Source organism: Oncorhynchus kisutch, linkage group LG10 (assembly GCF_002021735.2).
Source record: "Oncorhynchus kisutch isolate 150728-3 linkage group LG10, Okis_V2, whole genome shotgun sequence".
Taxonomy (NCBI): Eukaryota; Metazoa; Chordata; class Actinopteri; order Salmoniformes; family Salmonidae; genus Oncorhynchus; species Oncorhynchus kisutch.
The window spans coordinates 8852694-8870737 of NC_034183.2; the positions used below are offsets into that span (position 1 = coordinate 8852694).

At 43.5% G+C, this 18044-nt stretch overlaps 1 protein-coding gene across 4 annotated transcripts in view; it reads left to right on the plus strand.

Annotated features, from left to right (window-relative positions):
• Positions 1-2905: 2905 nt before the first annotated feature.
• The window catches only part of LOC109898287 (unconventional myosin-IXAa-like), a 274482-nt gene continuing 259343 nt past the window's right edge, over positions 2906-18044 (plus strand). For all 4 annotated transcript variants that reach the window (XM_031833015.1, XM_031833013.1, XM_031833014.1 and 1 more), the window contains exon 1: positions 2906-3219. The gene's annotated coding sequence lies outside the window, so the exon portion shown is untranslated. The remainder of the gene's footprint in view (positions 3220-18044) is intronic.

Genomic DNA, 18044 nt, shown 5'->3' on the forward strand with positions numbered 1-18044 from the left:
ACTGTACTGTACTCTACTGTACTACACTCTACTGAATTGAGCTCTACTGTACCGTGCTGAATTTTACTGAATACAACTCTACTGTCCTGTACCGTACTGTACTCTACTGTGGTATACTGTGCTCTAATCTACTGAACTGTGCTGTATTGTACTATGATGTTCAAACTTGTGAAATTTCGCCTAGAAGTCTATGATTTGTTCAGAATTGTTCTGGTCCGAAACAGCCAAATATGTACTTGTTTGGTGACGGGGTTCATTAGAATAATACCCAGCATGCTTTGCAAGTGTTTGTTTTACATTTACATTTTGGTCATTCAGCAGATGCTCTTATTCAGAGCGACTTACAGTCAGTGCATTCAACTAAGATAGATAAACAATAACATATCACATTCATAGCAAGAACTAACTATTTCTGTAACCGTTACTGAAAATGGTTTTTTAGTTGAAGAAGTGATCTGTTGGTGAATATATGTAGATATACTTACTTTGAACTTTATTAAAAAAGCATTCATTAAGTGCGTTGTACTATTTGAAGCAAATGGAAGTGTAATATTGAATACTGTTGTTAATGCGTCTTATACTGTTTTTATATGTACAAATGATGTAAAAGAAATATGAGACGTTTTTTTTTATGTGACAGATGGGAGCAATACTACATATTCTGTTGTAATCTTCAATTGGCTCCTCTTTCCTTTTATTAAATGGATTTAGTAGTAGTGCTTCTACGTGCTTCTACACCTGCATTGCTTGCTGTTGTTTGGGGTTTTAGACTGGGTTTCTGGACAGCACTTTGAGATATCAGCTGATGTAAGAAGGGCTTTATAAATACTTTTGATTTGATTTAGCTGAAAGTAATTATTGGGAAATAATGCTTCCTTCATTGAGAATGTATGTGCAGTTGAAAATTGGCCATAGAATCAATGACCAAAGAAAATGTACTTTTTCAACATCTGTAAATTATGTATTTTCATTCAGAACCCGGAAATGAACCTGATTCCAACGTCCGGAAAATACTTCTTTGCAACGTCTGGGAAATATGTGTTTTCACCTTACATTCAGAACCCAAAAAATAACCTAACTTCAACGCCTGGAAAATGTGTATTTTAGACGTCTTTTCAACATCATTTTGCTTACTGGGTTGCTGCCGATGACTATTTGCATCTTTCTCTGACTGAGACAGTTTGTTTTGATTGACAATAATAATAATCCATGATAATTCAACTACTATTACTATAACTACTACTAATATTATAACTACTACTACTATTACTATAACTACTACTAATATTATAACTACTACTACTATTACTATAACTACTACTAATATTATAACTACTACTACTATTACTATAACTACTACTAATATTATAACTACTACTACTATTACTATAACTACTACTATTACTATAACTACTACTAATATTATAACTACTACTACTATTACTATATCTACTACTATTACTATAACTACTACTACTATTACTATAACTACTACCACTATTACTATACCTACTACTAGTATTATAACTACTGCTACTACTATACCTACTACTACTAATATTACTATACCTACTACTAGTATTATAACTACTACTACTATTACTATAACTACTACTAATATTACTATAACTACTACTACTAATATTATAACTACTATTACTATAACTACTACCACTATTACTATACTTACTACTAGTATAATAACTACTCCTACTACTATTACTATACCTATTACTAATATTATAACTACTATTACTATAACTACTACTACCAATATTATAACTACTAATATTACTATAACTACTAATATTATAACTACTATTACTATAACTACTACTACTACTAATATAACTACTAATATTACTATAACTACTACTACTAATATTATAACTACTACTACTATTACTATAACTACTATTACTATAACTACTACTAATATTATAACTACTACTACTATTACTATATCTACTACTACTACAACTACTACTACTATTATTATAACTACAACTACTGCTACCACTACACCTCGTTATTGTCCACCACAAATAACCAAAGTCATATCCATCATCACAATCCTTAAAATAACACTATAGTACTGTCAACATAATTTCCCGAATTTTCTCTGAATAGCACTATCACAATGAAGCCTTTTCCCCACAGGAACTGAGAATAGATTCCACACCAGTGTTAATAATAGATTTTTGCTCCATCATATTGTCAGTTAGCTAGTTAATTGAAACGTACTGTAGTAGTGTGGCTGCGCGTTGAAATGGTGCTGACCATTAGATATATAGCTTATGTCTTGATTTATAAGACACGGTGAACCAGGATGAGCCCCGAGCTAAAGCGAGCCAGAGAGAGCAGCTGTAATTAGTGGATGTGCCTCACGTTAGAAACACTTATCACCCTGAGGGCAGATCTGGCATGGGTCGTCTTCATTACACCAAACGGAAGAAAATGGCTTGAAACAGGGACGAACTACCTGAATTTGCCCAATAACAAATGCTCGTTTTTATTTTCCACTGCAAAACGTTTTGCTACACTGTGTCCTGATGAAAACGACCCTATGTGATCATAGGTAGATTTGCATAGCCTGTTTTTGAATGGGGGAATATTAGCGACTAGTTGTGTTTGGATGAACAAAACCAGGATAAAACAGGACCATTTATCTCTGGATCGTATAGCTCTAGCATATCTCTAGCATATCTCATGCCTGGGGTACTATAGACTACAGACAACGCAGAAAGCCTGCTCTTAATTTTCTTCATTTCTGATCATTTCCAGGTAGGCCTACAGTAGAGTAGTACCCAGGTTATATTTTACTGGAGATCCCTCCCTCGTTGCCGCCCATTGCCATCACAACTCTCTCTCTCTCTCACCGAAGTGTAGGCTACCCTCCTAACTAGAGAGCGTAATGCGCCTGCTCAGCAGTTTACACCGATTGACAGAAGACAAATCCAAGCATCAGCGAGCGACGTGACACGGAGCTCCATATGCAATATTGTGACAAAAAAAATATGAAAGAAATGGTGATTATCTTGAGCTACTGTAGATAAAACCTCGAGTGAATAAGATTTCTATTGAAGAAGCTAACCAAGGGTTGCCGTTTTGAAGACCGTGATATTTTCATTCGTGGAAATGGAATTGGTATGAGTTTTTGAGTGCAGTATTTGTAAGCAGACGGAGTGCAGAGAAGAGTGAATTCAAGCAACAGTAGAGGTAAGCCATAACGTCCCTCACACTTACACACAAGGACATATTTTATACAGTCTTATGACGAGGGCGGGAGCTTTTGTTCACGACACAAACATCAAATCTACCCAACTGCCCCCATGGTGCAAAGCCACTGTATATTGTCATCAAGTCTAATGCAAGCTGCTGCATAGCGTACGTTGAAAGGCACAACTATCGTGTCCATTCAGTTGCAGCACAGAGACGTTTGTTGGGCTGTTATGTCGGAAATAACATGTGACACATATAGCCTCCAGTAGACGACAACATTCAGGCTTTCTTTACGTTTGGTTACGCGGTCGAGAACCACTAGCTCAGTCACCCTAAAAGGCTTGAAGTAGCATCATTCTCACCCCGTTACCTTTGATCATGTAAAGGATGTTGTTTTCTCAAACACAGTGCAAATTCAACATATATTTCCCGAACTGCTGGGTAGTATTGTTGACCCCCCCAACCTATCAAACATAGGCTACCAATACAGTAAGGAGCCTACAGTTTATCACACAACGTGACACATTTAGTTACTTTGTATGCAGACTAGTGCTATTCCATGTCGCAGGGGGGGTGGAGCACTCAATGAAAAGTAATGACACTTTGACAGGCGTTGTTGTACACCTAGAGCCACTGCGTTATTTGCCGCTGGTCGACGGGGCTTATTCAGTGACGTTTCGTTGCTGTTGCGTCAGAGCAACAATATATTCATTATTTATCTAAGTTAACGGTATAATATATTTATTTTTAGCATCATGCCATTTTCTTTTAAGATTTTCTTTTACATTTTCATGTACTCTACAAAGCACACGGGGTAGTTGAACATCTTTTGACACAAACCTGAATTGAACTGAACCCCCCCCCCCCCCCCCAACCCATGTCTTAAGCACTGCAGAAGATGAGAGCTCCAAACGTGGCTTACCTTTCAACAGGGAACATGGTACCTCACCCCAGGTATCAACAGGTACCTCACCCCAGGTATCAACAGGTACCCCACCCCAGGTATCAACAGGTACCTCACCCCTAGCTCATAGTCCACTCAATGTCCCATAGTGGGAGAAGCCATAGGCATAGAGACCCAACCACCCCTCCAACTATTAACTGCAGACATTGAGCAACAGTCGCTATGGGCCTTGGGCATTCCTCTTGAAATACCACAGTGATGTCATTCTTCTCAGCAGGGCAGATGGGCTAAAGCCATTATGGCGCAGAGAGGTGAAATCTCCTCAGTATAAAGTTGACATCCAACGGTATCCATTTACAGCTAGGCGTTTATGGCGAGAGTTCAGTTCACAAGTGATGATCTATCGATTCCCGACGTCATTTCATGTTTTCATGTGAATCTGAGCTATTTTGTCGTTCAAACAGGCAGAAATACAGCCAGTATGACACGTTTTGCATTATATGTCAAAAAGTGATTGAAATCAAATGTAAAGACCCTTAACCCAGTGGAGGTGGTGTCCGTTCTGTTCTAGCGATAACCCAGTGGAGGTGGTGTCAGTTCTCTTCTAGTGATAACCCAGTGGAGGTGGTGTCCGTTCTGTTCTAGTGATAACCCAGTGGAGGTGGTGTCCGTTCTGTTCTAGTGATAACCCAGTGGAGGTGGTGTCCGTTCTGTTCTAGTGATAACCCAGTGGAGGTGGTGTCCGTTCTGTTCTAGTGATAACCCAGTGGAGGTGGTGTCCGTTCTGTTCTAGTGATAACCCAGTGGAGGTGGTGTCCGTTCTGTTCTAGTGATAACCCAGTGGAGGTGGTGTCCGTTCTGTTCTAGTGATAACCCAGTGGAGGTGGTGTCCGTTCTGTTCTAGTGATAACCCAGTGGAGGTGGTGTCCGTTCTCTTCTAGTGATAACCCAGTGGAGGTGGTGTCCGTTCTCTTCTAGTGATAACCCAGTGGAGGTGGTGTCCGTTCTCTTCTAGTGATAACCCAGTGGAGGTGGTGTCCGTTCTGTTCTAGTGATAACCCAGTGGAGGTGGTGTCTGTTCTGTTCTAGTGATAACCCAGTGGAGGTGGTGTCCGTTCTGTTCTAGTGATAACCCAGTGGAGGTGGTGTCCGTTCTGTTCTAGTGATAACCCAGTGGAGGTGGTGTCCGTTCTGTTCTAGTGATAACCCAGTGGAGGTGGTGTCCGTTCTGTTCTAGTGATAACCCAGTGGAGGTGGTGTCCGTTCTGTTCTAGTGATAACCCAGTGGAGGTGGTGTCCGTTCTGTTCTAGTGATAACCCAGTGGAGGTGGTGTCCGTTCTCTTCTAGTGATAACCCAGTGGAGGTGGTGTCCGTTCTCTTCTAGTGATAACCCAGTGGAGGTGGTGTCCGTTCTGTTCTAGTGATAACCCAGTGGAGGTGGTGTCCGTTCTGTTCTAGTGATAACCCAGTGGAGGTGGTGTCTGTTCTGTTCTAGTGATAACCCAGTGGAGGTGGTGTCCGTTCTGTTCTAGTGATAACCCAGTGGAGGTGGTGTCCGTTCTGTTCTAGTGATAACCCAGTGGAGGTGGTGTCCGTTCTGTTCTAGTGATAACCCAGTGGAGGTGGTGTCCGTTCTGTTCTAGTGATAACCCAGTGGAGGTGGTGTCCGTTCTGTTCTAGTGATAACCCAGTGGAGGTGGTGTCCGTTCTGTTCTAGTGATAACCCAGTGGAGGTGGTGTCCGTTCTGTTCTAGTGATAACCCAGTGGAGGTGGTGTCCGTTCTGTTCTAGTGATAACCCAGTGGAGGTGGTGTCCGTTCTGTTCTAGTGATAACCCAGTGGAGGTGGTGTCCGTTCTGTTCTAGTGATAACCCAGTGGAGGTGGTGTCCGTTCTGTTCTAGTGATAACCCAGTGGAGGTGGTGTCCGTTCTGTTCTAGTGATAACCCAGTGGAGGTGGTGTCCGTTCTGTTCTAGCGATAACCCAGTGGAGGTGGTGTCCGTTCTGTTCTAGCGATAACCCAGTGGAGGTGGTGTCCGTTCTGTTCTAGCGATAACCCAGTGGAGGTGGTGTCCGTTCTGTTCTAGCGATAACCCAGTGGAGGTGGTGTCCGTTCTGTTCTAGCGATAACCCAGTGGAGGTGGTGTCCGTTCTGTTCTAGCGATAACCCAGTGGAGGTGGTGTCCGTTCTGTTCTAGCGATAACCCAGTGGAGGTGGTGTCCGTTCTGTTCTAGTGATAACCCAGTGGAGGTGGTGTCTGTTCTGTTCTAGCGATAACCCAGTGGAGGTGGTGTCTGTTCTGTTCTAGCGATAACCCAGTGGAGGTGGTGTCCGTTCTGTTCTAGCGATAACCCAGTGGAGGTGGTGTCCGTTCTCTTCTAGTAACCTACTGGCCTTTGTGTGTGCGCTCTACTAAACACTTACTCATGTGATAAGTCACAACGGTCTAGAAGATTTGTCACATTGTGATGTGCCAAACTGCCCATGACATGTAAGTATTTTCAAAGAGGCATTTCCAAAGAGGCCTTTTTTTCCAAATTGGCCCAACATTTGGTCCAAGCACTGTATGACCTTTTTAGCTTAATATTTTTTTATTTATTTTTATTTTACCTTTATTTAACCAGGTAGGCAAGTTGAGAACAAGTTCTCATTTACAATTGCGACCTGGCCAAGATAAAGCAAAGCAGTTCGACAGATAAAACGACACAGAGTTACACATGGAGTAAAAACAAACATACAGTCAATAATGCAGTATAAACAAGTCTATATACAATGTGAGCAAATGAGGTGAGAAGGGAGGTAAAGGCAAAAAAAGGCCATGATGGCAAAGTAAATACAATATAGCAAGTAAAATACTGGAATGGTAGTTTTGCAATGGAAGAATGTGCAAAGTAGAAATAAAAAAATAATGGGGTGCAAAGGAGCAAAATAAATAAATAAATAAAAATTAAATACAGTTGGGAAAGAGGTAGTTGTTTGGGCTAAATTATAGGTGGGCTATGTACAGGTGCAGTAATCTGTGAGCTGCTCTGACAGTTGGTGCTTAAAGCTAGTGAGGGAGATAAGTGTTTCCAGTTTCAGAGATTTTTGTAGTTCGTTCCAGTCATTGGCAGCAGAGAACTGGAAGGAGAGGCGGCCAAAGAAAGAATTGGTCTTGGGGGTGACTAGAGAGATATACCTGCTGGAGCGTGTGCTACAGGTGGGAGATGCTATGGTGACCAGCGAGCTGAGATAAGGGGGGACTTTACCTAGCAGGGTCTTGTAGATGACATGGAGCCAGTGGGTTTGGCGACGAGTATGAAGCGAGGGCCAGCCAACGAGAGCGTACAGGTCGCAATGGTGGGTAGTATATGGGGCTTTGGTGATAAAACGGATTGCACTGTGATAGACTGCATCCAATTTGTTGAGTAGGGTATTGGAGGCTATTTTGTAAATGACATCGCCAAAGTCGAGGATTGGTAGGATGGTCAGTTTTACAAGGGTATGTTTGGCAGCATGAGTGAAGGATGCTTTGTTGCGAAATAGGAAGCCAATTCTAGATTTAACTTTGGATTGGAGATGTTTGATATGGGTCTGGAAGGAGAGTTTACAGTCTAACCAGACACCTAAGTATTTGTAGTTGTCCACGTATTCTAAGTCAGAGCCGTCCAGAGTAGTGATGTTGGACAGGCGGGTAGGTGCAGGTAGCGATCGGTTGAAGAGCATGCATTTAGTTTTACTTGTATTTAAGAGCAATTGGAGGCCACGGAAGGAGAGTTGTATGGCATTGAAGCTTGCCTGGAGGGTTGTTAACACAGTGTCCAAAGAAGGGCCGGAAGTATACAGAATGGTGTCGTCTGCGTAGAGGTGGATCAGGGACTCACCAGCAGCAAGAGCGACCTCATTGATGTATACAGAGAAGAGAGTCGGTCCAAGAATTGAACCCTGTGGCACCCCCATAGAGACTGCCAGAGGTCCGGACAGCAGACCCTCCGACTTGACACACTGAACTCTATCAGAGAAGTAGTTGGTGAACCAGGCGAGGCGATCATTTGAGAAACCAAGGCTGTCGAGTCTGCCGATGAGGATATGGTGATTGACAGAGTCGAAAGCCTTGGCCAGATCAATGAATACGGCTGCACAGTAATGTTTCTTATCGATGGCGGTTAAGATATCGTTTAGGACCTTGAGCGTGGCTGAGGTGCACCCATGACCAGCTCTGAAACCAGATTGCATAGCAGAGAAGGTATGGTGAGATTCGAAATGGTCGGTAATCTGTTTGTTGACTTGGCTTTCGAAGACCTTAGAAAGGCACGGTAGGATAGATATAGGTCTGTAGCAGTTTGGGTCAAGAGTGTCCCCCCCTTTGAAGAGGGGGATGACCGCAGCTGCTTTCCAATCTTTGGGAATCTCAGACGACACGAAAGAGAGGTTGAACAGGCTAGTAATAGGGGTGGCAACAATTTCGGCAGATAATTTTAGAAAGAAAGGGTCCAGATTGTCTAGCCCGGCTGATTTGTAGGGGTCCAGATTTTGCAGCTCTTTCAGAACATCAGCTGAATGGATTTGGGAGAAGGAGAAATGGGGAAGGCTTGGGCGAGTTGCTGTTGGGGGTGCAGTGCTGTTGTCCGGGGTAGGAGTAGCCAGGTGGAAAGCATGGCCAGCCGTAGAAAAATGCTTATTGAAATTCTCAATTATGGTGGATTTATCAGTGGTGACAGTGTTTCCTATCTTCAGTGCAGTGGGCAGCTGGGAGGAGGTGTTCTTATTCTCCATGGACTTTACAGTGTCCCAGAACTTTTTTGAGTTAGTGTTGCAGGAAGCAAATTTCTGCTTGAAAAAGCTAGCCTTGGCTTTTCTAACTGCCTGTGTATAATGATTTCTAGCTTCCCTGAACAGCTGCATATCACGGGGGCTGTTCGATGCTAATGCAGAACGCCATAGGATGTTTTTGTGTTGGTTAAGGGCAGTCAGGTCTGGGGAGAACCAAGGGCTATATCTGTTCCTGGTTCTAAATTTCTTGAATGGGGCATGTTTATTTAAGATGGTTAGGAAGGCATTTTTAAAAAATATCCAGGCATCCTCTACTGACGGGATGAGATCAATATCCTTCCAGGATACCCCGGCCAGGTCGATTAGAAAGGCCTGCTCGCAGAAGTGTTTCAGGGAGCGTTTTACAGTGATGAGTGGAGGTCGTTTGACCGCTGACCCATTACGGATGCAGGCAATGAGGCAGTGATCGCTGAGATCTTGGTTGAAGACAGCAGAGGTGTATTTAGAGGGGAAGTTGGTTAGGATGATATCTATGAGGGTGCCCGTGTTTAAGGTTTTGGGGAGGTACCTGGTAGGTTCATTGATTATTTGTGTGAGATTGAGGGCATCAAGTTTAGATTGTAGGATGGCTGGGGTGTTAAGCATGTTCCAGTTTAGGTCGCCTAGCAGCACGAACTCTGAAGATAGATGGGGGGCAATCAGTTCACATATGGTGTCCAGAGCACAGCTGGGGGCAGAGGGTGGTCTATAGCAGGCGGCAACGGTGAGAGACTTGTTTTTAGAGAGGTGGATTTTTAAAAGTAGAAGTTCAAATTGTTTGGGTACAGACCTGGATAGTAGGACAGAACTCTGCAGGCTATCTTTGCAGTAGATTGCAACACCGCCCCCTTTGGCAGTTCTATCTTGTCTGAAAATGTTGTAGTTTGGAATTAAAACTTCAGAATTTTTGGTGGTCTTCCTAAGCCAGGATTCAGACACAGCTAGAACATCCGGGTTGGCAGAGTGTGCTAAAGCAGTGAATAGAACAAACTTAGGGAGGAGGCTTCTAATGTTAACATGCATGAAACCAAGGCTATTACGGTTACAGAAGTCGTCAAAAGAGAGCGCCTGGGGAATAGGAGTGGAGCTAGGCACTGCAGGGCCTGGATTCACCTCTACATCGCCAGAGGAACATAGGAGGAGTAGAATAAGGGTACGGCTAAAAGCTATGAGAATTGGTCGTCTAGAACGTCTGGAACATAGAGTAAAAGGAGGTTTCTGGGGGCGATAAAATAGCATCAAGGTATAATGTACAGACAAATGTATGGTAGGATGTGAATACAGTGGGGGTAAACCTAGGTATTGAGTGATGAAGAGAGAGATATTGTCTCTAGAAACATCGTTGAAACCAGGAGATGTCATTGCATGTGTGGGTGGTGGAACTAATAGGTTGGATAAGGTATAGTGAGCAGGACTAGAGGCTCTACAGTGAAATAAGCCAATAAACACTAACCAGAACAGAAATGGACAAGACATATTGACATTAAGGATAGGCATGCTTAGTCGAGTGATCAAAAGGGTCCGGTGAGTGGAGAGGTTGGTTGGTGATTTAGACAGCTAGCCAGGGCATCGGTAGCAAGCTAGCATAGGATGGAGGTCTGTTAGCCACCCCTTACGTTCCGTCAGTAGATTAGTGGGGTTCCGTGTGGTAGAGGGGATTAATCCAAATCACACAACAACAACAAAAATAAAAACAATAGATATAGTTATAGAGGCCCAAGAAGAAAAGATAATAATAATAATTTAAAAAATAATTTAAAAAAAAATAATAATAAAAAAATTGTCCGATTGTCTATTCAGATAGCAGCCGGTAAGACAGCTAACGGTTAGCAGGCCGCAGATGGGCGTTCAGGTAACGTCGCGACGGAGGAGCCGGCCGAATAACTCCTTCGGGTAGATAACGTCGGCAGTCCAGTTGTGAAGGCCCGGTGGGGCTCCGCGAAGGCAGTAAAACGGGTCCGGATAGGTGACTGCAGCCCAGGTGTGATTGATGGAACTCAGGAGTGATTGACGGAGCTTGCTAGCTCCGGAATAATTGATGTTTGCTCCGGAATCGACGAAGGCCGATGGTCACACGGATAGCAGCTAGCTAGCTGTGAGATCCGGGTATGAATGTCCAGGGACATGGAGAGAAAAATTGGTCCGGTATGTTCCGTTCCGAGCCGCGCTGCGCCGTACAGAACTGGCGATAGATTTTCGAGCTAAAGGATAGCTGATGACCACAAACCGTGGCTAGCTGAATACTAACGATTTGCCAGTAAAGGAGCTAACTAGCTTCTGAACTAGCTTCTGGATTAGCTTCTGGCTAGTTTCAGGCTAGCTTCTTGGAGTTTCTGGCTAGCTTCTTGGAGGATTACAGATCTGAGGTAAATAATACTTTTTTATAAATATACATTGGTGAGGCGGGTTGCAGGAGAGTGTTTTGAAGATGAGTTGATGGAAAATAAAAATAAAATGTATGTGAAAAAGTTGTAAATATATATATATACAGGACACGACAAGACGAGGACAAAAGACGTCTGAACTGCTATGCCACCTTGGAGAGAAAAATCAATAACATGACATGTCCAATCTATTTTGTTGTTTAGAAAACATATGGGAAAAGGAATTAGATGAAGCCTGCATCCGTCTAAGCTATTTATTGAATGTATGAAACCTTGTTTATTTTTTGCTGTAATAGCCCATGGTGCATTTAACAGTCAAAGAGGAATTAAAGGAATGTTTAAAGAAAAATAAACTAATCTGACTGCTTCCCACCGTATCTATCCAAAGATATTAAATCCATCTCCCCGTTCCGTGAGCGCTCTTCAAAGGACAATGTGTCACTGGCACAGATTGTTAGTGTGATATCAGCATTTTGTTTGATTCCAACATGGCCTGATTCTTATTGGGGCGTTCGTTTCTTGTCTGTCTGCTGCTCAACGTTAGGCCTTCAAGTGAGTCTCTTTATGTATTATGTCATACTATTTATGCATCCATTTATCTACTTTAACCTAAGTATTATGGTTGCAAGAAGATCAACCAATTCTTCCTTTACAGTAGGTAGGTATTGTTAAGCAACAATGTCCCCCCTCTGTGATGTTGTTCAACAGTCTCCATCTCTGTGGGGATAGAACCATGTTGTCACAGAGATTGAGAGCCAATGCTAACATGTGTCTGTCTTGCTACGTGTTCTCCTCTCTGTGACATCAGCCAGCAGCTGGCGAAGGGGGAAGAGGGCAGTGGGCACTCCCCCTGGCGCAGCTGTGTTAGAACATGGCAATGCCCACTGGCTGCTCTCTATCTCCTGCCTATAGATGGAACGAGAGAGAGAGAACAAAGAGATGTGGACAGGCAGACACCTAGAGAGAACAAAGAGATGTGGACAGGCAGACACCCAGAGAGAACAAAGAGATGTGGACAGGCAGACACCCAGAGAGAACAAAGAGATGTGGACAGGCAGACACCTAGAGAGAACAAAGAGATGTGGACAGGCATACACCTAGAGAGAACAAAGAGATGTGGACAGGCAGACACCTAGAGAGAACAAAGAGATGTGGACAGGCAGACACCCAGAGAGAACAAATAGATGTGGACAGGCAGACACCCAGAGAGAACAAAGATGTGGACAGGCAGACACCTAGAGAGAACAAATAGATGTGGACAGGCAGACACCTAGAGAGAACAAAGAGATGTGGACAGACAGACACCTAGAGAGAACAAAGAGATGTGGACAGGCAGACACCCAGAGAGAACAAATAGATGTGGACAGGCAGACACCTAGAGAGAACAAAGAGATGTGGACAGGCAGACACCTAGAGAGAACAAAGAGATGTGGACAGGCAGACACCTAGAGAGAACAAAGAGATGTGGACAGGCAGACACCTAGAGAGAACAAAGAGATGTGGACAGGCAGACACCCAGAGAGAACAAAGATGTGGACAGGCAGACACCTAGAGAGAACAAAGAGATGTGGACAGGCAGACACCTAGAGAGAACAAAGATGTGGACAGACAGACACCCAGAGAGAACAAAGATGTGGACAGACAGACACCCAGAGAGAACAAAGAGATGTGGACAGGCAGACACCTAGAGAGAACAAAGAGATGTGGACAGGCAGACACCCAGAGAGAACAAAGAGATGTGGACAGGCAGACACCTAGAGAGAACAAAGAGATGTGGACAGGCAGACACCCAGAGAGAACAAAGAGATGTGGACAGACAGACACCTAGAGAGAACAAAGAGATGTGGACAGGCAGACACCTAGAGAGAACAAAGAGATGTGGACAGGCAGACACCCAGAGAGAACAAAGAGATGTGGACAGACAGACACCTAGAGAGAACAACATATATAAAGAACCATATCAGTGGACTCTCCTTTAGGAGCCAGTCCATGATCAGAAACACAGACTTACCCACAGGAACATAGTATAGACATACCCACGGGAACATAGTATAGACATACCCATGGGAACATAGTACAGACATACCCATGGGAACATAGTATAGACATACCCACGGGAACATAGTATAGACATACCCACGGGAACATAGTACAGACATACCCACGGGAACATAGTACAGACATACCCATGGGAACATAGTATAGACATACCCACGGGAACATAGTATAGACATACCCACGGGAACATAGTATAGACATACCCACGGGAACATAGTACAGACATACCCACGGGAACATAGTATAGACATACCCACGGGAACATAGTATAGACATACCCACGGGAACATAGTATAGACATACCCACGGGAACATAGTATAGACATACCCATGGGAACATAGTATAGACATACCCACGGGAACATAGTATAGACATACCCACGGGAACATAGTATAGACATACCCATGGGAACATAGTACAGACATACCCATGGGAACATAGTATAGACATACCCACGGGAACATAGTATAGACATACCCACGGGAACATAGTATAGACATACCCACGGGAACATAGTATAGACATACCCACGGGAACATAGTACAGACATACCCACGGGAACATAGTACAGACATACCCATGGGAACATAGTATAGACATACCCACGGGAACATAGTATAGACATACCCACGGGAACATAGTATAGACATACCCACGGGAACATAGTACAGACATACCCACGGGAACATAGTACAGACATACCCACGGGAACATAGTATAGACATACCCACGGGAACATAGTACAGACATACCCATGGGAACATAGTATAGACATACCCACGGGAACATAGTATAGACATACCCACGGGAACATAGTATAGACATACCCATGGGAACATAGTACAGACATACCCATGGGAACATAGTATAGACATACCCATGGGAACATAGTACAGACATACCCACGGGAACATAGTACAGACATACCCATGGGAACATAGTATAGACATACCCATGGGAACATAGTATAGACATACCCACGGGAACATAGTATAGACATACCCACGGGAACATAGTATAGACATACCCACGGGAACATAGTATAGATAACACTGACAGGCAGTACAGTTAATACCTGGGGTACATAACACTATGGCTTGGGGGCATACATTTGTATATTTAACGTTTATTTAACTAGGCAAGTCAGTTAAGAACACATTCTTATTTACAATGACGGCCTTTTTTTTTTTTTACCTTGTCAGCTCGGGGATTCGATCCAGCAACCTTTTGGTTACAGGCCCAACGCTCTAACCACGAGGCTACCTGCTGCCCCAATACAAAGCGTACCCCTATAGCTAGCTCTGGCGTGGAGGTCTATAGAAACAGCCTTCTGTATCCAGCCCACATAAACTCCTGTTGTTGATATTTACCCACTCCGGAAGAACACTTTGATTCTGTTTGGGCTGTAAGTCGGCAGCTTAGCGTAGCTAGAAGCCAAATCCCAGCTTGCTTGGTTGAACGGCAGCTGAAACACGCAGGGACAATGGCAGGAGGAGACTCAGAGGATGTGGCGAAAGTCTATAGGGCTTATAATGGCCATTGTGACACACAATAACAGTCCTGAATCCCGAGTCTGCCGTTGACTGCAATGGGAGCTAAAGTAGTGCTAACAGCAAGACGTTAGCCTAGCCACAGCAAGACGTTAGCCTAGCCATTCAATGTAAAAGGAAGAATGAAAAGACAGCTGAATATATGATAATGGTAAACTAGCATAACTTCCTTTTTAATGGTAAACTAGCATAGCTTCCTTTTTAATGGTAAACTAGCATAGCTTCCTTTTTAAATGGTAAACTAGCATAGCTTCCTTTTTAATGGTAAACTAGCATAGCTTCCTTTTTAAATGGTAAACTAGCATAGCTTCCTTTTTAATGGTAAACTAGCATAGCTTCCTTTTTAAATGGTAAACTAGCATAGCTTCCTTTTTAATGGTAAACTAGCAGTTTCCTTTTTTAATGGTAAACTAGCATAGCTTCCTTTTTAAATGGTAAACTAGCATAGCTTCCTTTTTAAATGGTAAACTAGCATAGCTTCCTTTTTAAATGGTATACTAGCATAGCTTCCTTTTTAAATGGTAAACTAGCATAGCTTCCTTTTTAATGGTAAACTAGCATAGCTTCCTTTTTAATGGTAAACTAGCATAGCTTCCTTTTTAATGGTAAACTAGCATAGCTTCCTTTTTAATGGTAAACTAGCAGTTTCCTTTTTTAATGGTAAACTAGCATAGCTTCCTTTTTAAATGGTAAACTAGCATAGCTTCCTTTTTAATGGTAAACTAGCATAGCTTCCTTTTTAAATGGTAAACTAGCATAGCTTCCTTTTTTAATGGTAAACTAGAATAGCTTCCTTTTTTAATGGTAAACTAGCATAGCTTCCTTTTCTAATGGTAAACTAGCATAGCTTCCTTTTCTAATGGTAAACTAGCATAGCTTCCTTTTCTAATGGTAAACTAGCATAGCTTCCTTTTCTAATGGTAAACTAGCATAGCTTCCTTTTCTAATGGTAAACTAGCATAGCTTCCTTTTCTAATGGTAAACTAGCATAGCTTCCTTTTCTAATGGTAAACTAGCATAGCTTCCTTTTCTAATGGTAAATTAGCTTAGCTTCCCTTTTAATGGTCAATTAGCTTACTTTTTAATGGTCAATTAGCTTACTTTTTTAATGGTAAACTAGCATAGGTTCCTTTTTTAATTGAGCGTCTCTTAGCATCAGCTTATTCACTGAGAAGTTGATTGTAGGTGGTCCATTCAGTCTTTAGTCAGTCAGTTTAGCGGCTAATGCTGATGTTTGCATTGTTGCTCCCACTCCGTAGCTAGCTGATGGATGGAGTTGTTGGTGGGATTGACAGTTCTAGTCCAGCGCAGCACTTCTGTAAGGCAAACACACACACACACACTCTTCACAAAAAGCTTTGTGGGCAATCAGAAGTGAAATCCTCCCCCTTTACAATTAGCACCATGTCATATGGGTTTTGAAGACAACCTATAAATTCACATTTCTCTGTGTTTTGTGGTGAAGACTGTTTACACACTGACATTATTTAGTCCTTGTGTGTAGTTTCCATTAGCGCTGAATCACTGTCTGTAATAACTACTTATGTCATATTTCTCCAGTACTGGTCAGTCTGCAGTACTGGTCTGGACAGTACTGGTCAGTCTGCAGTGCTGGTCTGGACAGTGCTGGTCAGTCTGCCCTACTGGTCTGGACAGTACTGGTCAGTCTGCAGTACTGGTCTGGACAGTACTGGTCAGTCTGCAGTGCTGGTCAGTCTGCAGTGCTGGTCAGTCTGCAGTGCTGGTCAGTCTCCAGTGCTGGTCAGTCTCCAGTGCTGGTCAGTCTCCAGTGCTGGTCTGAACAGTGCTGGTCAGTCTCCAGTGCTGGTCTGAACAGTGCTGGTCAGTCTCCAGTGCTGGTCTGAACATTGCTGGTCAGTCTCCAGTGCTGGTCTGAACAGTGCTGATCAGTCTGTGTTGCATTCAGACAGTTAGTTAGTGTGGGTAGTCTGGTACAGTACAGTCATAGGGGGTGCAAGTTTGTTCCTGTAGCTCAATGACAAACGAGAGAAGGGTTGTGGCTGTGTTGCAGAGAGTGTAGTGGAGGGATAGTGTGACAGACATTGGGAGGGTGGTGGCCGTCAGTCCACAGGCTTGCGTCACTGTGCTGGAGCAATGCAGACCAGTGGCTGGGTGTGGCACAGCTAACCTAACGCGCAAGGGCTGGACAGTCTCTCTTTCTGTCTCTCTCTTTCTGTGTGTCTCTCTCTTTCTGTGTCTCTCTCTCTTTCTGTCTCTCCCTCTCTCTGTCTCTCTCTCTGTGTCTCTCTTTCTGTCTCTCTGTCTGTCTCTCTGTCTGTCTCTCTGACTCTCTCTCACTCTCTCGCTTTCTCTCGCACTCTCTATCTCTATCTCTGTCACTCTCTCGCTCTCTCGCTCTCTCTCGCTCGCTCTCTCTCTCTCGCTCTGTCTCGCTCTCTCTCGCTCTCTCTCTCTGTCTCTCGCTCTCGCTGTCTCTCTCTCTCGCTCTCTCGCTGTCTCTCTCTCTCTCGCTCTCTCTCGCTGTCTCTCTCTCTCTCTCGCTCTCTCTCGCTGTCTCTCTCTCTCTCTCGCTCTCTCTCGCTGTCTCTCTCTCTCTCGCTCTCTCTCGCTGTCTCTCTCTCTCGCTCTCTCTCTCTGTCTCTCTCTCTCTCGCTGTCTCTCTCTCTCTCTCTCTCTCTCTCTCTCTCGCTGTCTCTCTCTCTCTCGCTGTCTCTCTCTCTCTCTCTCGCTGTCTCTCTCTCTCTCTCTCGCTGTCTCTCTCTCTCGCTCTCTCGCTCGATCTCTCTGTCTCCGTCTCTCTCTGTCTTAACCATGATGCACATAACCATGATGTCCTCTCTCAGGTATTGTGTGAGGAGGAGTGATTATTTTCTTCCCGGCAAAACAACTTTTACAGAATCTTCAGACAATGACTTTCAATGGCTTTCAGAGGTCACATCATCTGGGTGTGTGTGTGGACGTGTTTAAGACCCCACAATAATAATAAACAAACCAAAATTTGACCAACTGTGGAAATATTGTTATGCTATTTCTAGGTTAAAATTACCTTAAGGGTCAGTTGTACAACAGATATTGCCTCTCAACTGAAATGTGGGGGGGGGGGCTGCCATAATTGATATCCACGTCTTACGGCGCCAGAGAGTGACAGAG